Consider the following 27,848-nt stretch of genomic DNA (forward strand, 5'->3'; position numbering starts at 1 on the left):
CACATGCAGAGTGAAACATTGTCCTTCTTGTAGAGTGTGAGCTCTTCTAGTGAGCAGAGTCCTCTATACCTTCTGTTTTGTCAAGTATTGGTATATAATTGTACTAATAATACTATAATAATATAATTGTAAATAATGTTTGATGCGTACACCCTTCTGTTGTACAGCCACGTAGGATAGCACTTATGTCATAAATATGCTGGCACTTATATCTTAAATATCAATAAAGACAAATGAACAAAATGTTTCACCTTGTATCAGGTTGGAGATTAAAGTTATTATGTATGTTTGGCGAAAACTGAACATTTAGCATTATCTTTCTGTTCTCCTGGATAGAGAGTGTTATTGCCTCAACAATGCTTGTTATCATGTGATTAGATGTCCCTTGTAAGCAGCCTTGTCGGGCCAAGTCCTTTCTATTTAGAATAGGAAGCCTAGAGGAGAGTCACAGCTGACATTCTGTACTTTAATGTAAGCAAATCTTACTGATTTACATCTGCAGCACTGAACTTGGCACCGTCAATCTTATGATAACAAAAAAAAAAAAACAGTAAAAGCAGAATTCTTCGTGTTTGACGTGTGTAGTGCTAGGGAGATTTCTAAAAGGCAGGTAGACAAGTCTTGGCAAGTTTTACTCATCTGTAAATATTCCTGACACTAAACAGATGAGCAAGCAGGAATATACATTGCTCACAAAACAATAGAGTAGCTCATAGAATGGATGCTTCACAACAACAGCTTGCACACTTTAGATGTACAGGTATGGGACCTGTTATCCAGACTGCCCGGGACCTGGGGTTTGCAGGATAACAGATCTTTCCGTAATTTGGGTCTCCATGCCTTAAGTCTACTAGAAATTCATTTAAACATTAAATAAACCCAATAGGCTGGTTTTGCTTCCAATAAGGATTAATTTTATCTTAATTGGGATCAAGTACAAGCAACTGTTTTATTATTTCAGAGAAAAAGGAAATCATTTTTAAAAATTTGGATTATTTGGATAAAATGGAGTCTATGGGAGACAGCCATTCTGTAATTCGGAGCTTTCTGGATATCGGGTTTCCGGATAAGGGATCCTATACCTGTATTTGTACCAGATACCCTTTGTCTGTCAGCAGGGCAAATGCATGGGAACAGAGAGGAATTATATGCTGGAGTTCTTAGGAACATGGTTCAGGAAAAAGGGATAAAAAAATCAATTCAGTTATGTTTTTTTCTAATAATATATCAGTACGGGCCAGTCAAATATAACTTTGATCCATAGGCTTGTGGGCGTGATGCTGGCAGCTTAGCAACCTGAGGCAATAAAGCCCTAGGCTTATGCTATCAGTAGAGAGCAGGTGATGTTCTCCCACAGTCACTTCTGTAGATGGTTCCTTGTACTGGCTCATGCTATCTAAATGTAATGGCTGCCTTGCTCAAGTTTTCCATTCTTAATATTAAACATTTCTAGTTTTTACTTTTTGAAACCTTATTAGTAGGGTCCTGGCTTGCTCAAGGAAAAATGAAGTTGATCACTTCTTCCAGGTATTCAGATCCAAGATAAATTTGGTAATCACATTCCAAGCTATCTTACCATTACTGGAGGACAAGAGCCCCGACCAAAAGAAATTGTTTCCACTAGTGTATTAGCTGAGTATTTTCTGCTTACAAGTAAAGTCCCGGCAGAGTGGGGTTGTATGTCTGATACAACAGGAGAAGGAACAGAAATACAGAGGCCAAAAACAAGCCTAGGTTTGGGAAGGCAGTAAAAGGCCAAGTCAAGAATGGAAGGTCATTCAGAAAACAGAGGATTGCATAGCAAGATCTGGAACTGTCCTTGTTAACCTTCTATGGAATAACAATAGAAGAAGCAGGTACAGTTGTTTGAAGGGTTCACGGGGCACTTCTTGATATGCGTTTTTAACAAACTCTCAAAAATCAGGTCATATTATCATATTTATGAGATTATATTTTTCTGTGGGTATAACAAGAGGTCATGAATTCAGGATATGGCCGGGACAAAGCCATGTCAGCATGTAATGTATCTAATAATGTGATCTACAGTAACGCCAGCATATCCAAGAAATGGCAGCCATCTTTTAACCAAATAGAAAAGTGATACAATAAATCCAAATACCCTAATACAATAAATGCCTCTGTCTTGAATCCTCTTTTTGTAGATTTGGAAAATGTAACCCATGTAGTTGCAAATGATCTCTCAGATGATGATCCAGTGCAATTTGTAGGATTACTATAGTTTACCTTGGCCTGCCTTTGCAAACACCCATTTTTGAGGCCTGTTTCTTGAGCGTGCACAAAGTGAACTTTATCAGTGCAAAAGTCAATGCAATAAAAACATATTGTACTTGTTCACAAACATAGACTTCGTATAGTCACTGGTAACTGCTGCCAACCTTCTAGTGATATTGTAATGCAGATTTAACAGCCTTCCCACACCCTCCTTTGTCTATTTAGCTGGAAGCTGTAAAATGTTAAAAGAGGAAGCTGTTGGTTCCAAACAATTGTAGGAACTTGACAGCACAGAGTTCCCCTACATTCCATGGGAAGTGCCAGGTTTAACCACTACCAAGCTGCCTATAGGGAAATTGCCAATAAACAGCAACTGCCTTGTTATCAGGATACAAGCTATTTATAACTCTTTCCCTGTAATGGTACGTGTTCTTCATTTTAACTCATTAGGCTACAGACACCAGCAACGTTGCAAAATATCCTTCTCCAAACTGTTGCCTCAAAGTACGAAGCAGGTCATTTTACAAGAATGTCATTGTACAGTGTACAGCCTTATCACTGTAAACAGGGGCCAACTTTTAAGGGCCATGCATACCATTTTTAACGGTGGGTGACAAATCTCCCTATGTGACATTGCCCAAAACCAATGTTCTCCAACCAGTGTTGTTCTCCAACACCTTGGATGTTGCTCCCAGTGGCCTCAAAGCAGGTGCTTATAAAAAGCTAAATAAAAAGCTAAATAGCTCAAAAACCACAAATAATAAAAATGAAAACCAATTGCAAATTGTCTCAGAATATCACTCTCTATCAATCTCTTAAAGAACAAACAACCCTTTTTGAACCCTAAAGTAAAACAGCCTATCTAAATCTTAAAGCCAATGTCACACGTGTTACACCTGTTACTGCTTTCCTTGTGCTTGTGTCCTATGCAAACAGCCTACTGGTGAACAAAGCACCAGGAACAGGGGTCACTGCCAAAAACGGTTACTTTGTGAGGCTTCAATGTTATCGTTACTTTCTATTACTTATATTTCTATTCAGGCTCTCTGCTACTTATATTCCAGTTTATCATTCAAACCACTGCCTGGGCTGGTTGCTAGGGTAAACGGGACTCTAGTAACCACATAACTGCTGACATTACTAACTGGAGAGCTGCTGAACAAAAAAGCTAAATAATGGAAAAAGCATAAAGTATAAACAAAAATTAAAAACAAGTGCTCATTGTTGCAGAAACTGTGTACATACTGAAATGCATATACAGGTATAGGATCCCTTAACCGGAAACCTGACATCCAGAAAGCTCCGAATTACGGAATGACTGTCTCCCATAGACTTCATTTTATCCAAATAATCCAAATTTTTAAAAATGATTTCCTTTTTCTCTGTAATAATAAAACAGTAGCTTGTACTTGATCCCAACTAAGATATAATTAATCAAAAACCAGCCTATTGGGTTTATTTAATGTTTAAATGAATTTCTAGTAGACTTAAGGCATGAAGACCCAAATTACGGAAAGATCCGTTATCCGGAAAACCCCAGGTCCCGAGCATTCTGGATAACAGGTCCCATACCTGTACCAATTTCTAAACTTAGCTGCTCTTGACTTTCTCGTAAGACTTTTATGAAGGTCTGGACTGGTAATCTGTAAATTTTGGTACAGGTATGGGATCCATTTTCCGGAAACCTATTATCCAGAAAGCTCCGCATTATGGAGTGGCTGTCTCTCATAGACTCCATTTTATCCAAATAATCCAAATTTTGAAAACTGATTTGAATTGAACAGTACATTGTACTTGATCCCAACTTAAATATAATTAATCCTTATTGGATGTACAACCAGCCTATTGGGTTTATTTAATGTTTACATGATTGTCCAGTAGATTTAAAGTATGAAGATCCGGATTACAGAAAGATCCTTTATCTGGAAACCCCCTGGATAACAGGTCCCATACCTGTATATGCCAAGAGGCTGCTGTAAGATGCCATAGCCAGTGTTTATTCGGCCTGTCTGGGGCTGTTTGGTACTTGAATTACAAGGGCCTGTACTAAATCTGGGTTTGCTTTCAGTTATGTTTGTGTTGGATACCAGAGCAAACCCTGCACTTTTTATTCTCGATGGGGCCTTACCAATAAAGAGAAAACATGTCCTTTCCCAAATTTATGAATTCATCTTATCTTAATTAAAAATGTGGCTGTTTTTAGTGCAATAATTCATGAAGTATTGGCAGACCATACTCTAGTCCACAGTCCCATAACTAGCAGCCCCGTTCATTCCCTGGATTATTCCATCCATGGTCGGAATTTTCTAGAGAAGAAATGCAATTCCCATAGCTGGGTAGATCTCCTAATCCAAATCTCCTACGCCCTGACCAGGCTAATCTCTGTGAGAACAAAACAGAAACACAAGTGTAAACTGTGAGATTATTCTAATCATTAAACAACTACAACGTTCTGGAAATTAAATATTTGTATTATTACAATGGGACGGCAGAAGCTGTTTCCTTGTACTAAGTGCAACATACAACTTAAAAATAAATCTTAGACATTAATGATTATTTACTATGAAATGTGCATTAGTTTAGGTTGTTTTGTTCCTGCTATGATAAAGGGAAACTGCTATAATTGAGAACTGACTCGTACAGCCTGGCTGGCTTTTTCAATCTCCAGATAAATCCAGTTTAAAGAATACTGAACCTACTGTACCAGCTCAGTAATCAGTCAGGGCTTCAAAGTTGTCCACAGCAGCTTCCCATCTTGGATATTGGCCATATTTTGAGTGTCAGTGACACTGCACATGCTCATTGGGCTCTGGGCAGTGTTTGAGAAGCTTATCTAGGGGTTGTCTGAAAGCATCAAATAGAAAATGAGGTTTATCTGCCATAGATACTAATGCTCCAGGGCTGACTTTTAAATTCTGGTACTGAATGCACTGGTTTTTTAAGCTGCATGAGAATCTGAATTAAAATCAGCCTTGTGTGTATGTATATATGTACAGTATATATAATATCCCACAGTGCCCACACTCGAGCTTTGTGAAGCCAGAGGTACATGATCAATTGTTGTAGTATTTGCAGAATGTAAATGTATACTCTTTTATTTCACATAATGATATAGCATCTTATCCTACATTTTGGTCCCACTTGGGGACCTATCATTATCATGATTATAGTGATTGATATTCTGAGATTCTGCAATTGTTTTTTTTATTCATTTTTTTCTTACATTTTTTAATTATTGGGGGTTTTGAGTTATTTCGTTTTTTTTTATTCAACAACTGCCCTATTTGCAGTTTCAGCAATCTGGTTGCTTGGGTACAAATTACCCTAGCAACCATCATTGATGTGAATAAGAGTCTTGAATATGAATAGGAGAGGGCCTCAATATAAAGTTGAGTAATAAAAAGTAGCCATAACAATAGATTTGTAGCCTCACAGTGGCAATTAATTTTAAATGGGGTCACTGACCCCCATTTGAAAACTGCAAAGAGTCAGGAGAAGAAGGCAAATAATTAAAAAAAATAAATCTATGCAAAATAAATAATGAAGACCAATTGAAAAGTTGCTCAGAATTGAATATTCTATAATGAAAAGTTAACTTAAAGGTGAACCACCCCTTTCAAAAAAAGAGATGGATGAATGCTGGATTTCCCCATTTTCAAGCTGCTTCCATTTACACCAGGTTTTTACACTTAGGTATGCAATCGTGAAAATAAAAAGTCAAACCGATGCCGTTTTTACATGTGATGCCTGGTGGTGTGCGGTGTAATTGGTTGCATTTTTTTTACACAAAGTGGTAAATAAGCTGCAAGGAAAAAATCGGAGTAAATTGCCCATTGACGCCGATGCATTTGGCACTAGAATTGTAAATTTTTCCACTTTCTGAAGCAAAATGGGGCAGTTTTGCTCATTACTAGCAGCAGCATATAAGCATAATATCTAATGTCTTATGTAAAAAAATAGCCAATCTCCTGCCATCTTCCAATTCAGCACTTTGGGCATTTTAAGGCTGAATAGAAATAAAATGCAATCCACTGGCAACCATCATTTTGGTCCAAAACCTGTGCATATTAGGGCTGAATGGAAGCAGTGGATTGGCATTCTCAACTGGCATTTTATAATCTGGCAGGGAAGATGCCACATGTAACATTAGCCAAATACTGAGAAGTCAAAGCAATGTGGGAGGATGTAGGCCGAGAAACAATGCAATTACAGGTATGGTACTTGTTATGCAGAATTCTCAGGACCTGGGGATTTCCAGATAATGGATCTTACCGTAATTTGGATCTTCATACCTTACATCTACTAGAAAATCATGTAAACATTAAATAAACCCAATAGGCTTCCAATAAGGGTTAATTATATCTTAGTTGGGATCAAGTAAAAGGTACTGTTTTATTATTATAGAGAAAAAGAAAATCATTTTTAAAAATATGCATTATTTGAATAAAATGAAGTCTATGGGAGACTGCCATTCCGTAATTCGGAGCTTTCCGGATATCAGGTTTTCTGATAACGGATTCCATACCTGTATTATCCATAAGAAAGAAAGAATCTGCAAAGAGATATAGAAAACCCTGGAACCTGAGTCACAGGACTCACAGACATCTGGCAATGGAATTGGAAGCATAAACATGGCTGTGGGGTTTGTACGTTGAACACATAAACAGCGAGGTGGTACTGGGGTATCATTTAGGAAGAACACTTGGTTCAGATTACATTCCTGCGGCGAGCAGATGCTGAAAGCACAGGAAGAAGTTTATCATGATATGCCATCAATTCGAGAAACAGCCTTCTGTTCAGTATTACAACTGCTGCTTCTGTATTTTACTCCAAAGAAATCTCTACGTTAGAAAATAAACAGTTGTTTCTTGCTTATGTATAATGGTACTTACTGTGGATTGGTACAATGCAGAGCCTTCACTCCACCACTAGGTGGTGGTAGGAGTGGATGCAAATACTGCATGTGTGCCTTGGAACATGTCCCTGCTGCTACTTCATATCGATCATTGTCTCAAACCATCGAATTCTCTAAAACTCCATTAAAATAAAATGAATTAAATAAAAATGAAAATGAGTGCCTTGCTTTTGTTTGTTTCGTGAACATGATCGGATCAAACGGAATGCAACAACAACCACTGTCTTCAGTTCATATAAAAAAATATTTTCACATGCCATAAAATAGAAATAATTAATCTAAATAATAGTTGTTGGAGTAGCTAGCACAGGTACTTTCATAATGTGGTCCTTAGCTTGATTACATATATATAATCTTGATAAAGGTCAAATATGTGACCGAAACATTGATTTTGCACAATAAAAATTTTTTTTAGGCAAGTCCTGTGAGTGCTGAGTCATTGATGTGGATAAATATATATATATATATATATATATATATATATATATATATATATATATATATATATATATATATATATATATATATATATATATATATATACTGTGTATATATCTATATCTCCATGTGAGCAGCACTCTGCTTTTGAAGTTTGCCTTTGGTGGCACGTAAATAGTTTAAAATTGTTAAAATTGACCAGCAACAGCGAGATACCCAGTGAAATGCTAAAAATTATTTTAAATGTTACATGAACATGTGTGTGTGTGTGTGTGTGTGTGTGTGTGTAGGTGGGGTATATATATAGCACCAGTCTAATTCTGGTAAGAAGATACAGTCTTTGGGTGTAATAGCATTGGCTTTTGTTTAACCTGCAGTGAGATTTTGTTATGACTTACGACATTACTCATATACACGGTTATGGTTTTGCTTACAACTTAGATGTTACTGAATCACAAGAGATAAGGCAAGAAGGATCAATTATCCAGTTTAAGAAGACTGACAGCAACTAAAGTAGTGCACCCACAGCATAATCATCTTTGGCCTTTCAAAACTTTAGAAAATCACAGAGGCATCATTTATAAACCTTGGGCAAATTTGCACCTGGGCAGTTACCTATAGCAACCATCATCAGATGCTTGCTTTCATTGTTCTACCTGAAGCTGGCTGAAAAAAAGCTAATTACTGATTGGTTGCTATGCAGGCCTGGATTGGCAATGGGTTCTGGCAAATGCCAGAGGGGCTGCTATGAGGTGCCATCACGGTCGGACTGGGGGGGGCCGGGGCAATTGGCAAAGGGGGTCTGGCCCGGCGGGGGCCTACGAGGGTTGGGGCCCACCGGGTTTATTCCCGGTGTCCCGCCGGGCCAGTCCGACACTGGGTGCCATAGAAAGTCACAATTTAGTTGGCTGGTGGGAGGCTGTTTGGGCTTCTGTGCGGGCTGTTTGGACCTCTGTGTACCTGAAATGCCAGAGCCTATTTTGATTCTCAGTCCAGACCTGTTGCTATAGGTTACTACCAAGGTGCAAACTCGCCCAGAGTTTATAAATGAGCCCCACTGGTGGTATACATGTCCCTTGATCCCCCTGTTCTTACACCCTTGAAAGGTATAGAGGCTGTACTGCTCTTTTAACCAATCAAGGGAATGTAAAAGTTAGCCGTTGCTTAGCCGGAGACTCAGTGGCAACTAGGGTTGTCTCCTTTTAGTTGTGGCCCTACCAGCCGGTGACATAGAGGGTGGGGGCGTGGCAGAGAAGGGTGTGGTTGTGATGTTTCAGGGGTGGGGTTGTGATGGTTCTGGGTCGGAGTTGTGATGGTTCAGGGCAGAGTCATGAAGTTTCGATGCCAGTTTGGCCAGGAAGGGACTGCAGTGCTTGGATTAGGTGAGTAGGGGAGCTGAGAGTGGCGGATCTGAGGCAGACCAGGGACAGATCTGAGGCCGGCCAGGGGCAGAACAATAGGGGATTACAAATTTACCGGCTAATACATTGACAGTAACTTTGTAATACCAGCTCCGGCCTTGGCTAGGCTGGTGAAATACCGTCAAGGTGGCAACCCTAGTGGCAACAAGGGTGGCACACTAAGGCAGTTGCATAACTAGTGATCAGTAGTGCAGACTGTGCAACCAGGCCGCCCTACTCTAAAGAATCAAACAGCAGCGCACTCCTGGGGGCACACATTGAGAAATTCCCCCCCTGCCCTGACTCTCACAATAACACATTACAGCTCTGTCGGCCCCAAGGGGTTGCGGACCCAGATGCAATTGCACCCCTGGTAGTTACAACACTGCACTCGGGACAATTATGAACCGTCTCAGAAGCTAGTGCAGGAAGCAAAAGGACTGTAAATACTAATTATCACTTTCATTAGAGAAAAAGACAGTGACAATAGATAACAATGGAAAGGAACAGTGACTTTTTAGGGTAATTTCAGTGTCTAGAAAGTCTTTTGGTTAACATTTCACCCTATAGCATCCTATGTAAAACGGTGGCATTCCAGTGAAATTAAAAGGGCAATTGCACCCTCCTGCTTGTGAATACAGTGTTTAATAAACTTGTGCCAATGAGTGCTACAGAAAGACTTTGTCTCTTTGGGACGAAAAATGGATTGATTTCTGCCAGAAAGCAGAAATGTTTTACAGCGAGCCGAGCTGATTTACAGCACTGGAGGAGACTGACCTCTGCTCAAGAGTCAGAACCAAAAGAACAGAACATTTACAAATAACTTTTTAATTAATGCTCTGTTAAATGAATGTACCTGTACAGTATATATTGGAAAGTTGGAATTATAATTCTTTAGTTCGAATCTCAGTTCCAAGTCTGGTTTCTTGTATTTTTACAAAGGCAATTCTTTTAGAATACATTTTGTAAAAGCCCAATGCCAACTCTGCTTTAAGCAAAGTGCAAATCTCTCTCTGAATTTTGTGGATTCTGTTTTCAAGGGTTCGAGACTTTCTAGCGACCAATCCTGCGTTATCAGAAGCGAATCAGTCTCGGCAGGAGCAGCGTGGGAGATGCTAGAAAGGAACTGTGTCTGATACATTATCTTGCATTTTGATTGTATCGCTGGAAATGTACTTAAGGGTTAGTTGGGATCACATGCAAGAAACAGAAAACTCTGCAAGTTCCAGCATGAATCCTATTGCTTAACAGCCGGATATCCTTGGAGATTAAATAGGGAAGCATTCCTATCCCGCTTTGGTTAACTTATTGTATTGTGTGAATAAGTCTTAGATTCCGTACCACCTTTCTTTGTATTCCCTGTGGTTTCCTGCAAAGCTATTTGGTGTTGTGACAAAGGCTTGAGACTCGTGGGAGGCCTAACTAATACAATCCCTGCCTTAGACTACACAACTACAAATATTTTTCTACAGTGATTTTTTTTTATTTAGCACAGTCCACAGAATTCCATACACAGATTGCAATCTTATTTTTTTGCTGTTTGAGGCATAGGGAGGAGGGAAGCCACTTGTACAAGGTCACAAATAGGCATCATGGGAACTAGGCTTGAGCTTACTTTATTTAGAACCCGGGGGTTACCTCAGATGAAATCATTTTCCCACCGCTTGCGATATATTTTAATAGATATGTTAAATACAGAAGAGCCACCGCAAAAGGAAAAGAACTGGTTTGCTGTTGCAGAAAGTGGCCTTTATGGGGTAATATAATAAAAGTTGCAAACGTTGCACCAGGTCGCTTGTAACCCATAGCAGCCAATGGCCATTAAGAGGATGTCAAATAAAATAAAGCTGTGTCTAATAAAAAAATAATAATAATAATTATTATTTGAATGTACATTTTATTACACATTTTCAGAGTAGATATAACTGCTATTGAAAGCAGTGTTTGTGTCTTGTCTCTGCTCTGGTGGTTCTGACCTTTAAAACAATAAACAGCGAAGAATGCAGAAGAATGCAAGACAGACATATGCTATATTGTCTCAAGAGAGAGAGAGAGACAGCTGTGCAGATATTGACAGAAACACACAGTACTGCTTTAAATTATATCTATGAAGAACTATAAAACCACTGTGTTCGGATACTCTATGGCCCAACATATTGTAAGAACCCCAATTCCTGGCAATGCCAACCTGCCCCAGTCCCTTTTATACCCTGACCTGCCCCATTCTACCCTGCCCTGCCCCATCCCACTCTCCAGTGTGAAGTTCAGCCGTTAAAACTTTTTGCCATCTCTGATAACTGGCTGTTTACTTCCGCCTGAGACAAAGTTCTCATCTTGCCCCATGACAGGAGCAGCCCTGTTCACATCATTTATTTCAGCAATCAGAGAACCCCCTCCTCCTCATGGCGCAGAGTCTGCGGGGCCATTATTTACGCTCTTGATTAAACAACATCTCAGAACTAGAGCCTTCAGGGTAGATCTTTTTATTGGTTCCTTATATGCAATACAGTGGGGCATGTGCTGTTCTCCCCATCCTTTCCTGTAATATTTCACTACATGTGCACCTGTGGTTTATTGTGGCTCCAGTCCAAGATATTTGTTTATACTTGCACCTGTGGCTTATTGGCGGCAAGATAGCTATCATTCCTAGCAGAGCGTGCTGATTTATGACTGGGCCATTTTAACTTTCCTTTTTTATCCTGTTATGTCTTGTTTCTCTGTTCTGTGTTTATATTTAGTGATGGGCAAATAAATTCAGGAGGCGCAAATTCGCAACGAATTTCCACATTTCACCGCCAACTAATACATTTGCGAAACTGCTGAGAAAATTCGCCATAGCAAAAAAATTCGGGCGTGCGTCAGAATAGTCACGCACATAAAAATCGCGTTAAAATTATTCAGACGCCCAATTACTTTAATGCATTTGGACAAAGTAGGCGCGCGTATAAAAATTGTCGCAGTGTCGAAATTGACGTGCGTCAAAATAATCTTGACGCCCATTGACATCAAGAAATTTGAGAATTTTCCGGCGAAGCGAAAGGCGACAAATTTGCGCATCACTATTTATGTTCTCTGCCATTTATATTCTATACCCTGTTAATGTGTGCCTGTATGGGGTAACTTATTTCTACATGGACATGTTTCGTCCTTTCCTATTACCAACATTATTCCTTCTCCTTTTCCCCATTACCCTTGTTTCATGGTCTGTCCTGTTCAGATAGGTTCCCTTTCATAACTTGTGAGAGTTCTAGTCTCACAGTCTTTCTTCTTTTGGCTCCTGAGTGATTTTACCTGTGATGCTTAAAGGGGAACTATCGCGAAAATGAAAATGTAATATTAGCTTCAGCATACTGAAATAAGAAACTTGCTAAATACAACCAATAAAAACATTTCTAAAATAATCAAGTTTATCTTCACTATTCCTCTCTCAGCATCTGTTTCTCTTCATTCTGTCTTCGTTCAGGAGTTGGGTGTCAGATGAATAATACAATATATCTTATAGGGTGCTCCTTTTGCCTAGAAGATGTAATAGAGCTCACTCTATTAAAACCACCAGACATCATGTCTCTCTACGTGCAGGATTTGTGCAAAAGGCAGTTATTTTGGGGGTTTTTTGTTATATGAGTGAGCACTAATGCATCTGCTAGGAAAGGGAGCCCCCCCCTATAAAATATATTGGATCATCCAGAAAGCTCCAAATTACAGAAAGTCCATCTCCCATAGACTCCATTATACTCAAATAATACAAATTTTTTAAAATGATTTCCTTTTTGTCTGTGATAATAATACAGTAGCTTGTACTTGATCAAAACTAAGATATAATTAATCCTTATTGGAAGCAAAACCAGCCTATTGGGTTTATTTAATGTTTACATGATTTTCTAGTAGACTTAAGGTATGAAGATCCAAATTATGGAAAGATCCCTTATCCAGAAAACCCCAGGTCCCGAGCATTCTGGATAACAGGTCCTATACTGGTACTAATATTTTATGTTTATATTACTATCCACTTGCAGCTAATGATGGAAACTGAAATCAATAACAGGCTTGGCAGGTCTGTTGAGTGTTCAGCCTTGACAGTGTTAAGTAAAAAATGACAGAAATAACGGGAGGGTGTCTTAGAACAGCTTGGTCCCTGAAAGATCATTTTCTGGGAAAAGATTTTTCTTGGCAGGCTCCAATCAATATTTCTCTTCCTGGCCAGCACACGAAATGTCTCCCCAGGGGGACAGTCAAGCCATTCGGGACAGTGAATCCAAATTAATTTCCTGTCTTCAAGGTTCACGAGGCTGCAGGCCTGTCCCAGGGAGTCCGGGGATTGAATCCAAAGAAAAATACTTAACACATAACAAAGGAAGTGGGATTTAGGCTGATTAAACCAGGTGCTGTGTACATGTGCACATATGTAAGGGATCTGTCTGAGCTCAGGATTTTTAAGTAGCATAGCAGATTAAGGAAGTGATGTTGTCAAGTCTCCCAGCTGAGAAATTGGGGGAAAATTAGCAATAAATATATCTACAAAAGGAAGGAAGGTGACTAGACTTCATCAGCATTAATATAGCAATGGAGGGTTTTCTTTTTAATGCAAGCGAATAATTAAGTAAATTTGCTATTTCTTGCTACTAGTAGGTCCCTGCCTGGTGCAAACCTGCACTAGGTGGGGTAACAGTCCAGTTGCAATAAGTCAATTAAAGGGATTGTTCACCTTTGCATCACCTTTTATTATAATGTAGAGAGCCATAGTCTCTACAACAAGATGCTTTTCCATCATCATCATCATCTCAAGAAGCATCTTGAGAAAGGTTCTTAACCACGAACCGAAACGTCGGTGCGATGTATAAAATTTTGATAACAGAAACGGTGTGCGTGTAACCCTTGGACTGTATATATATATATATATATATATATATATATATATATATATTCCAACAAAGAAGTCCAGACTCCAATTGCAAGTAAAAAAGTCCTTTATGTGCAAAAAATTGCTGCAACGTTTCGAAGCTCCCGCTTCTTTGTCAAGCATCACATAACATCATGTCATCATTTCCTTTTTAAAGGTAACTAATTAACACACTCAACAGGTGAATTCAAGTCTCACAGGATTTAACCCTCGCTGTACTTGACTACAATTCTTTAGTATAGGCAATAGTACATATTGAGCACTATAGACATCTCAACATTTTATATCATATAACATTATTAAGTCAATCATGATAGGGTCAGAAAAGAATAACAATATCTCCCTGTGTGCTAACATACAAAGTCCCCTTGCCCACCCCATATTCACAAAATTCATATTTACATAAATGCATACAAGTCGTATTCCCTATTGAGACCTCTAGGATGCAATGTCTGTAATGCATGTATCCAAAATTTCTCTCTTCTTTGGAGTAACAAGAGTCTGTTGCCCCCCGACGTGGGGGGGCAACAGACTCTATCACCAAAAATCTCAGGCTCGCTGCAGTATGTCGTGCACACTGGAAGTGAAGTGGAACTGGTAATTTCACCATCTCTTTGCGTATAGTAGATTTATGTTGGCTGATCCTATCACGGATCGGTTGTATGGTCTCACCAATATAAGCCAGCCCACATGGACACTTCAACATATACACGACATACTCCGAATCACAAGTGAAGTGACCCTGTATGTCAAATTTCCTTCCTGTATAAGGATGCGAAAAGGCATTGGTGCGTATCACACTAGAACACTGTGTGCATCTACCACACGGGTACATGCCATTCCTAAGTGGAGCCAAGAGTCTCTGAGGACTCACTTTCGCTGTGCCCAAATCTGATTTAACAAGCCTGTCTCTCAGACTGCGTGGTCGTTTATACGACATAAGTGGAGGTTCCAAGAACTCAGAAACATCCGGATATGCCCTCCTTAACAACGGCCAGTGTCTATGTATTATATGATGTACCTTACGCACACAAGGATGGTAAGTGTGCACAAACGGAATACGCTTCCCTTCTCGCTTCACTTGTGTTTTCTCCTGAATAATTGCTCCGCGGTCCAACGTTTGGACCCGTGTCACCTCCTGACTCAACATCTCACTGGGGTACCCTCTCTCAACAAATTTAGAGGTCATATCTTCCAGTCTGGTGGTCAACTTCTCTTCCTCAGTTACTATCCTCCTGACCCGTAAAAATTGAATGATTGAATGGTGGTTTGGAGGGGCGATGTTGGATCCCTGCAGACATTCAAGGCATACTTGGATGACTGTGTTCCATCTATTAAATTTACATTGGAGTACAGTGAGGAGTCTATAACGTTTTTAGACACTAGGGTATACAGGAAAGGAGGACATCTGTTTACTGATCTATTTGTGAAATCCACCGACCGCAATAATCTGTTGAGGTATGAGAGTGCACATCCAAGAGCTAATATCTCCTCTCTCCCCAGGTCACAATTTTTACATAGACACTGGCCGTTGTTAAGGAGGGCATATCCGGATGTTTCTGAGTTCTTGGAACCTCCACTTATGTCGTATAAACGACCACGCAGTCTGAGAGACAGGCTTGTTAAATCAGATTTGGGCACAGCGAAAGTGAGTCCTCAGAGACTCTTGGCTCCACTTAGGAATGGCATGTACCCGTGTGGTAGATGCACACAGTGTTCTAGTGTGATACGCACCAATGCCTTTTCGCATCCTTATACAGGAAGGAAATTTGACATACAGGGTCACTTCACTTGTGATTCGGAGTATGTCGTGTATATGTTGAAGTGTCCATGTGGGCTGGCTTATATTGGTGAGACCATACAACCGATCCGTGATAGGATCAGCCAACATAAATCTACTATACGCAAAGAGATGGTGAAATTACCAGTTCCACTTCACTTCCAGTGTGCACGACATACTGCAGCGAGCCTGAGATTTTTGGTGATAGAGTCTGTTGCCCCCCCACGTCGGGGGGGCAACAGACTCTTGTTACTCCAAAGAAGAGAGAAATTTTGGATACATGCATTACAGACATTGCATCCTAGAGGTCTCAATAGGGAATACGACTTGTATGCATTTATGTAAATATGAATTTTGTGAATATGGGGTGGGCAAGGGGACTTTGTATGTTAGCACACAGGGAGATATTGTTATTCTTTTCTGACCCTATCATGATTGACTTAATAATGTTATATGATATAAAATGTTGAGATGTCTATAGTGCTCAATATGTACTATTGCCTATACTAAAGAATTGTAGTCAAGTACAGCGAGGGTTAAATCCTGTGAGACTTGAATTCACCTGTTGAGTGTGTTAATTAGTTACCTTTAAAAAGGAAATGATGACATGATGTTATGTGATGCTTGACAAAGAAGCGGGAGCTTCGAAACGTTGCAGCAATTTTTTGCACATAAAGGACTTTTTTACTTGCAATTGGAGTCTGGACTTCTTTGTTGGAATATATGTTTTGTCCATTATTTGGACTAAGTCGCGGACTGGGATACCGCTCCACATCGGTTTGTACGGATATATATATATATATTTATAAAAAATGAAGACCAATTGAAAAGCTGCTTAAAATTGGCCATTCTATAACATGATAAAAGTTAGCTAAGTAAGTAAGTTGAACCACCCCTTTCATATTTATAGTGTTAGTTCACCTTGAAAATTCTTCCCAATGAATACAAGGCAATATTTAATAAAAAAATATTTTAAAAGACAAAAAACAGTAAAAAAAAAACATGCTTAGCTCCTTTTCTTCATGTTATTATGGAGACCTAATTCTGGGATACAGTATGTTTGGTACTTGTCTCACAGCGATCTCTAAGACCATGTTAACTCAAGGACACGGGTCAACTTACACTTATAGAATCCTATTCAGGGACAGTTAAGGTTAGGGAAAAGGGCATTTGCCATGGGGCAGTGTCCACCATCATAAGGGATCCCTAATGGGAAAACACTGAAACAAAAGAAAGCTGTCAAGAGTGCTGGAATTTGTAGTTTTACAAAAGCTGGATATTTGCAGACTGGCATGGGCATCCGCAGGAAAATGAACCCTGTTTTTCTAGACAAAAGGGGGCTGTTTATGTAGATAGTGTAAATAATAAAAATGTGCCACAATATGGATAATACAGTAATAAGTGATATTCTTTGAGAAAAAAGGCTCCATCTAGAGTCCTGCAGCGGGTCAGGTACCCGCGGGTTACCCACAAAAAAAGCAGGCACCCTGCGGAATGAGGGGAGGATTTTCAGGTGAAGGTATACGCGGGTTGGTTGCAGGTCAAATGCGGCCATACGGAGGGGGGCGGGGCCCGGCTGCGCATCACTCACCAGGGCCCGCCCCCTCTAGTGACGCTACTGTCTAAATGTCTTATCTTATGTTGTATTGTTTATAACTTCATTTAAAGTTTAATGAGACTTGTTTCTATCCCGCCTACTTTTGATGACGTCACTTCCGGAATGCAGCACCGTCACTTCCTGTTTGATGGTGGTCGGCGGGTTGCGGGTCAGGTTGCAGATAAGGCGGTTGTGGGTCGGGGTTGAGCAGCGGATCAAAGTGGTTAAATATGCGGGTTGCGGTTCGGGTCGCAGGCTGCGGGTTGCAGGTCAGGTCCGGGTCTTAGAAATTGGGTCCGCACAGGACTCTAGCTCCATCCTTATGCCCCAGCCCTGTTATTATTCATGGCATCCCAGGTTTAATACCCATAGCAGCTCCTTGGGAACTCATCTAATATCCCTGTACTTCTGGCACCAGCACTGACAATGTTAGCCCTGTATACGCATAATAGTACAGGTGAGAGAAAGTGCAACTGAAGTGTAAAGTCTAGTAACTAGTGATGGGTGAATAAATTTGCCAGGCGCGAATTTCCAAGTTTCGCCGCCGGCGAATAAATTCGTGAGACTCCAGTGCAAATTTTTGGCAGAAGAGTGACTTGCGTCAAAACCGTCGTTGACTTTAACACACATGTCAAAATTGACGTGAATTGACACGGGTGTCAAAATTAAGGTGTCGCAAATTTTTCGCCATTTTGGAGAAATTCGCCCATCACTACTAGTAACTAATGGTAGGCAGTTTGAGTGAAACATTGGATGCTAAGAAATATCTTGTGCCAGGCATGCAATTAAGTTGGGTTCTAAATCTTTACATTGTGCAGTTTATAAATATTCTTCCTAAGAACTGGGGTGCAAAACAGCACTGCATATTCAAGGTTTGACCTTACCAGGGACCTATATCAAGGCAAAATAATGTATTCATCCCTTGAGTTAATGCCTTTTTAATTCATAAGCTTTTGTAGACACTGACTGAAACTGCCTAGAGTTTCCAGGTTTGCTATCCACGATAATCTCTACAATTGTTTTTAATTCCATTTACTGTATGTATTGTTGTTGTGTGAACTTATATTTATTTGCTTTTTAGCTTTCATTGGATATTATGACTTCTGCTGCTTACGTGACTGCCTCTGCTTTCTTTCTGGCAAGAACATGCAGAACTTGTGAACAGAGCATTGCTTTCATTTCTGTGATGTAGAAAAGTGATAATAGAGGAAAGATTAGCTGAAGCAGAGGAAACAAAACCATTGTATTTTAAAAAGGACCTGTCAGTCAGATGTAAAAAGCTAAAATAAAGTCCTTTTCAATTTTAATTTATGTTTAATTTTAATAAAACATCCATACCTGTTATAAACTCAATATAAAAACTCAGCTGTCAATCATATATTTCCTGCCCCTCCTCTATGCCTTAGGCATAAAGGCGGGGCAGGCAATTACTTTCACTTTCCATTCTGTACTTCCTAGATTTCAATGGGCACACCCTCCTCTCCATCTACTTGTGCATAGGGATGGGCATCAGGTGTCCCATTCTGGCACATAAAAAAGATTTTGGCATGATCTAAAGCTTGACTTAATAACAGTGTCCAAAAAATGGCGCCTGCCTGCTTGATGTGATTGCGAATTACTAAAATAAAAAAGACTTAATTTATATAATGTAAGTAAAGTTTATTTAATTGGCCTAACATCACAAAATAGGATTTGAAATTATTTCTTAGGGTGACAGGTCCTCTTTAAATACATTAAAATTACAACACACTATAATTTTGTGCATTATAGGATTATAAAGTGGTAATTATGACATGACAGAAGATTTTTATGGGGCATGTTAATCAACAGGCAAAATAAACATTTTTTGCATATATTACTTTACATAAATAGTGTAGATCTTTATACTGTATTATGTAATACAATTTACTACTTCTAGAAAAGTGGATGTTTTTCATAAATTTTTAATACATTATTGAATGCATTGGATAATTGAATTCTATGTGAGAACATTACACAATATTTTAGAGCATATATAATTTATAAAACCAGCTATCATATTCAACAGGGTAATTCTTCCCTGATTTAAACAGACAGAAGAATAGAATGAGTGCTTCCCTGGATTAAAAAATAAAATAGAAGTTCTCCCTGGATTCAAAACAGGAGAGTTTCCCTTGATTAAACAGAGAGAGAGAGGAGTTCTTCTGTGGATTAATCATTCTAAAAAGAGTGCTTCCCTGGATTAAATACAGAGAGAGGAGTGCTTCTCTGGGTCAAACATAGAGAGAGGGGTGCTCCCCTACATTAAACAGGGAGTGCTTCTGTTGATTACAAATTGAGAGATGCGTGTTTCTGTGTATTGAATGCAAAGAGGAGTGCTTCCCTGGATTAAGAATGAAGAGAGAAAACAGGTTGGAGCCTGTGGCCCCAAAATGTAGGGCTTTGAAAAAGTGCCTCTAGGCTTTCTTTGTTTTATTTAACAAAAGTGCACAAGGTAAAGACTGAAAGCTAACTATGGTCAGGCCTGGATTTGTGGAGAGGCCACAAAGGCCCGGGCATAGGGCTGCAAGCAACCTGCACCGGTGGCGCGTACTCCTGTTTACGTAATCCCCAGTGCTCCAGCGCATGCAAGGGTTCGTGCTAGTGGGAGGAGGGCGCCATGGCTAGGACTCAGCAGGGCTTGGGGCACCCAAGCCCGAAATCTGGGTCCTACTAAAGTAGCCCCTGCCTCCTTTTTTCTATTTATAGTGAATTCTACCTTATGTTATCGCAAATTATTGTTGAAATTTGCTATGTGACCCAATCACCCTGCATTAAAATTGATGCCAAGAGCAACAAGAAGAAAATAATGATAATTATTATATTTCTTTACATTTTTCCTTTCCTGTCATCCAAATCTCCCTGGAGAAGGAAGATGGCAGGTGCTTCCGATATACTGCGTATGTTCTTACATGGATTTGAAGCATCAGACAGGGGAGATTGTGTCCCATCGCAAATCACAGACACTTTGGAAAATAGATCGAACTATTCCCACTCACATATCACAATCCCCTAAGGGGATGGACCGGATAGATTTCCATAGCATTTGTTAACTGCAGGCCAACAAGGACATCTTGGAAGGAGGCCTGCAGTCCTGCACTCAACAAAGTGATCAGTAAATTGCCTGACTATAGCTGGAAAGGGTGGGAGCTACAACCTGGAGCTGGTCACTGCTCCTGTTTAACTATAACAAACAAGGGAAAGTTGTGCTCACCACTCATTTTTAAAACCATTAGGGGGGGTGCAATGAGGCTGTTACCAAAAAATTCACATAGACAAATACAAGAGTCCTCTGCACTGAATCCATTATCAGTATATGAAGGACATTGAAACATTTTGTGCCTTAAGCTACCAAAAATTGCCTTACCCTTTAAACAAAACAGGGATTGTTTGTCCACGTATTGCAATATATTACAAAAACTCAATCAATTAGAGTTTGCGTGTGTTTGTACTCCCTTGAGAAAGGCCAAGGCAGTGACCGAAACGTTGGGTTTTTAAATTAAATTTAAAAAAAGTTATTTTTGTTAATAGAGGACCTGCTGAGTACTGTACTTTACTGGACTATTACATTATTGTTACCAGCACCCAGGCAGACGATATCTGTATTTTTGTGTGAGTGCTCCTCCATTGGGACTATATATTTATATATATATATATATATATATATATATATATATATATATATATATATATATATATATATATATATATATATATATATATATATGTATATATATATATATATATGTATATATATATATATATATATATATATATATATATATATATATATATATATATATATGTGTGTGTGTGTGTGTGCGTGTGTGCATAGTATTAGAAAAAGACATACATTTTCCAGTAAAATGATATTCAGATTCAACTGCTCTCATCACCCCACTAGTCCAAGGGTCTGAAAAGGTACCTTAGAAATAGACTGCCTTCAAAGCATTGGACTGTCAGAAATACACAATCATGAGATTTGGAGCCTGGAATTTATGCTGATGGATAATGAAACCAATAAATGACCAGAGAGCAGAATGAAACCATCACCATCATTAATATATGTCTGATCTTAGACAACAATTGATGGCAATAGTGTGCCAACCCTGTATATACAGGAGAAAGAAACAGAGACTTACTTAGATGCAACACTGTCAATCATCCCCAAAGAAGATAACCTAATTCTCTTAGGGTATATTTTTTTATATACTGTATATATTGTTTATTTTCAGTTTGAATATAGCTTCTCAACAGCTGCTCAGAGCCTACCGAGCATGTAAGAGGAACAGACACTTTCCAAGATGGTGACCCCCCTGTGACAAGTTTGAAGTCCTGGATCATTGCTGCTATTCAGAAGGCTGGTCCAGTATATACAGTGGGGCATTTTTAGCCATATTTATTTTTAGGGTTTAGTTCTCCTTTAAAGGGTACCAATCCACAGAAAAGGAGTATCTAAAATCACATCTATTCTGGAGATCTATTCAACATGTAGCTGGCTTTCCTATAATTAAGTCCTACGTCAGTCTCTGCATGTTCAGAACTGTCTCTGTGCTGTCCTAGCTGTGGCACACCTGGCATAAGATTGATGTCTGCATATTCTCTAGTACAGGGTATGTACTATAATTTATGACATTACATTAAAATTCTTGTTTTCAACTGGCTGTAATTGTACAAACACTATCCTGTTTTAATGGAAAAGGAAAGGCTTGCAGCACTTTCGGGTGCCAAATGTTAGACACCCCCAAGTGATTGTATTTACTTACCTGAAACCCCAGGCCAGTGCTCCTATCAGCAGAAAACTGCACCGGCCCGGGGGTTATACCAGTGAGCACCACTGAACGATCTTCTTCCATCTTCCTCCTTCTTCACGCGGCTGCGCATGTGCAGTAGAACGAAGAAGCTGAACTAAAAAGTCACCTATTTCGTTCAACTGCACATGCATTTGCCCCGGGAAATTTGAAGAGAAAAGAAGCCGGAAGAGGATCGATCCGTAGTGCTCACTGGCCGGTGCAGTTTTCTGCTGATAGTAGCACTGGCCCAGGGTTTCAGGTAAGTAATTGCAATCACTTGGGGGTGCCTAACATTTGGCACTCTCAAGTGCTGCAAGCCTTTCCTTCACTTTTAAAGAAATAAACTAGGAGGTTCATTAGCTGTGTTCTTTCTAAACTGGTTTTGCACACATCACAGGCTCAGTGGAGAAAATGCACTTCCTTCTGAGAAGTGAGGGACATTCCCTGCCCAGGTATTAATGTGCCCTGCCCAGCACTTAATTGTCTTGGCTTCAGAACTAAACATTGTAGTCCAGCATCCACAGAAACCATGGGCGTCCTTCCAAAGCTCAGACCACAGATTGGATCTCTTGGAGCTCTACACAGCCTGCTATCTGGTGGTTTGTTCTTCCAACATCTACATTTTTTTATATTTTAAAGAGATGCATTATGAACAATTAAATGAGAGACATTGGCAAGCACCGCCATTTAAAATAACACTATACAGGGAGCATTATCATACAAAACAATGTTGAAATGTGGCTATATAGTCAAGGGATCTTTTTCAGGACAATTTTCAGAAAAAGGAAGCCAAAGAGAGTCATTGCCAGAGTCATACAGATTTAAATGCATGGAATTACACTCATACATAGGGCTCCAGCCCATGCCAATATGGCAAATATGTGTTGCCTTATACAAAACCAGGGACATTCTCCAGCAGATTTGTCTGTGAATGTGTGCTTTCAGCTGCAGTGCTTAGAAATAAGATATGTGTTATTTCTAGGGATGCACCGAATCCAGGATTCAATTTGGGATTCGGCCTGGATTCGGCTTGGATTCGGCCTTTTTCAGCAGGATTCGGATTCGGCCGAATCCTTCTGCCTGGCTGAACCGAATCGGAATCCTAATTTGCATATGTAAATTAGGGGTGGATAGGGAAATCACGTGACTTTTAGTCACGAAAGAAGAATTTTTCCCACTTTTTCCTTTCCTGACCCTAATTTGCATATGCAAATTAGGATTTGGATTCGGTTCGGTATTCTGCCGAATCTTTCGCCGGGGATTTGGCCGAATCCCAAATAGTGGATTCGGTGCATCCCTAGTTATTTCTTGGCTGTTTTTCACCTAAATGTAAATTCCATAGCAGAACATACGGATTCTGCAACTGTCATGTATGTTATTTATGGTAAGCTCCATCAGAATAATAATAGAAAGTCTAGTGCTCCACTGAGCGGGCAGCACAAATGTTAGACTTCAGCTCCACTTCTTTTAGACTTTTGTATCCTGTCAGCAATTTATTAGTCTGACTTTTCATTTTTATCTCTTCAGTTATGTTCAAGGACTGCTCTTGTTTAGTCGCAAAAATGTATCTTTGGAGATAACGGTAACAGAAAAACTATTTGCAATGCGCAAACAAATTTTGCATTGCGCGAATGAAATATAGCTTTTGCGAAGCCCAAAACTGTTTCGCGACCGATTCCGACAGTGGAAGAAGGTTTGCGAATTTTATAGTTTGTGCCAATGCAAAGTGAATGTAATAAAACTTCTTACTGAAAAAGTCGTTATGTTTGCTCCAAAAGATTATGATACCATCAAGCACTTCTTAAAACTGCGCAATTAAAATTCGCAATGCAATAACAGTTTAAGGAACAATATTACATTGCAAGATGTGGATTTTTATTCTTGTTGGTGTAGATTGTTTAAATCTTTGCGACTTTAATTACATTCCCCCCAAAGAGCGTGGAGTCTTGAGCACCTATCCATAGTTGTCAGCAAAAGGACTCACAAAAGTGACTTTACATGTTTTCTTTCTCGCTTTCAGGCTTGTCTAAAGTCAGTCCTGATTAAAGGGGCTGTTTACCTTTCTATTGATTTTTAGTATGATGTAGAGAGTGATATTCTGAGACAAATTGCAATTGTTTTTCATTTTTCATTATTTGTGGTTTTTGAGTTATTTAGCTTCTTATTCAGCAGCTCTCCTGTTTGCAGTCTCTAAGGTTGCCACCTATTTTCTTTGTGGAAAATTGGCAGGGGAGTGAGCCGGTGATGCCGGGGGCGGGGCGGATGACTGGATGCGGGGTGGTGAATTTGGGGGGCAGACCAGGTGATGTAGGGGGCGGAATGGATGACGTGATTGGCTGATCGCCATGTCATTCACTTCAATGTCCTGTCCGGATTTCCTAATTTGGAAATCCAGACAGGCACTTTTCACTCGGACAGCCCTTCCAAAACCGGGCTGCCTGGCTGAATTTCAGAAAGGTGGCAACCCTACCAGTTTTAGCAATCTGGAAGTTAGGGTCCAAATTCCCCTTGCAACCATACATTGATTTGAATCAGAGACTGGAATATGAATGGGAGAGGCCTGAATAGAAAGTGGAGTAACAAATAGCAATAAATGTGTAGCCTTACAGAGCATTACCCATTTGAAAGCTGAAAAGGATCAAAGAAGAAGGAAAATCATTCGAAAACTATAAAAAAGAAACAATGAAGGCCAACTGAAAAGTTGCTTAGAGTTATCCATTGGGGTCCAAGGGGTTCATAATTTGGAAATTCATACTTTAAGTCTGCTTATGGGTGTTAGAAATAAAAGAAGACCTTAGAGTATTGGTTCTAAAACTGTGAGGTTGCCACTCCCCAGGGACAGTTAGGGGGGATTTGTGGAGAATAACTGTTTGCTCTACTAGATACCCATCTTGAAGTTAAATTAGGGGAAGATATGGGGTAAAAATGTATTTGATGTTCCAGATATTCCTGGGTCTATGGTTAAATAATGAATGCATTGATGTTTTTAAATAGGGATAGGGAGACTTGAACGGAAAAAGTCCAACAACCACTGCCTTAGGGTTGGGGCAGACGAGCAGATTCGGGGAGATTTAGTCGCCTGGCGACTAATCGGCTCTTCTGCGTGGCGACAATCTCCCCGATCTGTCTTCCTTCCGTCTGCCATCTGTCTGCTTGAATGAAGAATCACCCGGGCTAATACAGTCACGGCACTTCGTTTTCCGAAGTCGCCTGAAGTGTCCTCGTGAGGCAACTTCGGGCGACTTCGGAAATCGAAGCGCCGCGAGTGCATTAGCACAGGCGGTTCTTCATTCAAGCATACGGAAGGCAGTTCAGGGAGATTCTGCAATCTGCTCGTCTGTCCCAACCCTAAGGCAGTGGTTGTTGGACTTTTTCAGTTCAAGTCTCCCTATCTAAAAACATCAATTCATTCATTATTTAACCATAGACCCAGGAATATCTGGAACATCAAATACATTTTTACCCCAATCTTCCCCAACCCTTAGAGTACTGCAAATTGTATTTATGAGTCGCTCTACAAGTGGTTATATATTCCAAGTCAAAGGGAGCGGAGGAGATGATGCCCACCTTTACACAAAGCAATGTATCTGATTTAGAGCTGGGACCTTTGCTAGATTCCGGTTTGCACCAACATTTAAACAAACAGATCGAATGACATGTGATTACTTTGTGTTTGCTGAATGTCAGCTCGGCATGACAAAATGTATTTCCTCTTGCTTGTATAATTATGCATAAACAATAAATTATATAAGTCTGTCAGGGCCTATCAGAAGCCTTGACTTGATTAAACATTCCATCATGTTTTCTCTGCGTGCGTGTGTGTCCTTGGCGAGCTGCAGCAGCTCTGCATTCCAAAATGAAACATGGCTCATTTTTTTTTATTAGGCTATTAATGAAACAAACAAAGGCAAGGGTTTCATAACTTCCGTTCCTGATGAAGAACGAGGACACAGTGAGACATATTATTAATGCATGAGAAGCACAACAATGCGTTGCTGCCAGTTCTCTGTGTTTCTACTGAAGCTTCTCTCAATTCCGTCGATTCTGAGAGCAATACATTGAGGGACAGAAGAGAAACAATTTGAAAAATTTAAAGGCTGCCATACCGCATGCAGACCTTCATATATTGTATGTACATTTAGCATGGACCTTTTGTATTCTGTTTTTTCCTACCAAGATAAGTGGTCAAGATGTAATGTCATCATCAAGAAATTAGGCAACTGTACTGAATGATAAGTACAATGCTCGGAACCTGGGGTTTTCCGGATAATGGATCTTTCCGTAATTTGGATCTCCGTACCTTAAGTCTGCTAGAAAACAATGTAAACATTAAATAAACCCAGTAGGCTGGTTTTGCTTTGAATAAGGATTAATTATATCTTGGTTTGAATCAAGTACAAGGTACTGTTTTATTACTACAGAGAAAAAGGAAATCATTTTTAAAAATTTGGATCATTTGATTATAATGGAGTCTATGGGAGGTTTCCAGGTAACGGATCCCATAGCTGTACTTTAAGTTTTAAACAACTGAATACCAATTAACATTAACAACAAGAGAAGAACAACTCAAACTACAAATTACAAACTGATGTAAAGAACAGGTATGGGATGCGTTATCCAGAAACCGATTATCCAGAAAGCTCTGAATTACAGAAATTCCGTTTCCCATAGACTCCATTTTATCCAAGTAATCCAATTTTTTTTTTTTAAACGATTTCCTTTTTCTCTGTAATAATAAACATGTATCCTGTACACAATCTGAACTAACATATAAGTAATTCTTATTGGAAGCAAACCCAGCCTGTTGGGTTTATTTAATGGTCAGGACCTGGGGTTTTCCAGATAACGGATCTTTCCATAATTTGGATCTTCATACTTTTAGGGGCCCATTTACTTAGCTCGAGTGAAGGAATAGAATAAAAAAAAGTTCGAATTTCGAATGATTTTTTTGGCTACTTCGATCATCGAATTGGCTACTTCGACCTTCGACTACGACTTCGACTTCAAATCGAACGTTTCGAACTAAAAATCGTTCGAATATTCGACCATTCGTTTGTCGAAGTACTGTCTCTTTAAAAAAAACCTTGACCCCCTAGTTCGCCACCTAAAACCTACCGAAGTCAATGTTAGCCTATGGGGAAGGTCCCCATAGGCTTTGCAATCTTTTTTTGGTTGAAGAAAAATCGTTCGATCGATGGATTAAAATACTTTGAATCAAACGAGTAAATCTGCCCCTAAGTCTACTAAAAAATAATTTCAATATTATTGGAGTTATTTATCAAAGGTCGAGTTTCTAAGGTTTTTTTATACCTTGAATAAACTCACTACTCGAATGTTTTCTAATTTCTGAAAAAAACTTGAATGTAAAAAACTTGAATCACTGTAATTGGGGTGAAAAACTTGAATACTCAAATTGATCGAGTTTTCGGCGAAAAAAAAACTTGAAACACTTGAATTGATCTAGTTTTTTGAGCAAATAGCACCAAAAAAGCCCATACATCATGAAAGCTACAAACATCTTCAATTGGTTTAAGGGACCTCTGCCATTGACATTTACATGACCTTGACAGGTTTTAGATGGTGTATTTTTAGATTCAAGCTATTTCCAGCTTTGGGATATTATAATTCTCTAAAAATTCATGTTATTTTAAAAGCCATGTTATTTTAAAATTTGAGGTTTTTTTTAACCCGAAAATTCAAGTTTCTACTGAAAACCACCCACGAAAACTCGAATTTTTCAGGAAGAAAACAGCTCGACCTTTAATAAATAAGGCC

This window comes from Xenopus laevis, chromosome 3L (assembly GCF_017654675.1).
Source record: "Xenopus laevis strain J_2021 chromosome 3L, Xenopus_laevis_v10.1, whole genome shotgun sequence".
In the NCBI taxonomy this organism is placed as follows: domain Eukaryota; kingdom Metazoa; phylum Chordata; class Amphibia; order Anura; family Pipidae; genus Xenopus; species Xenopus laevis.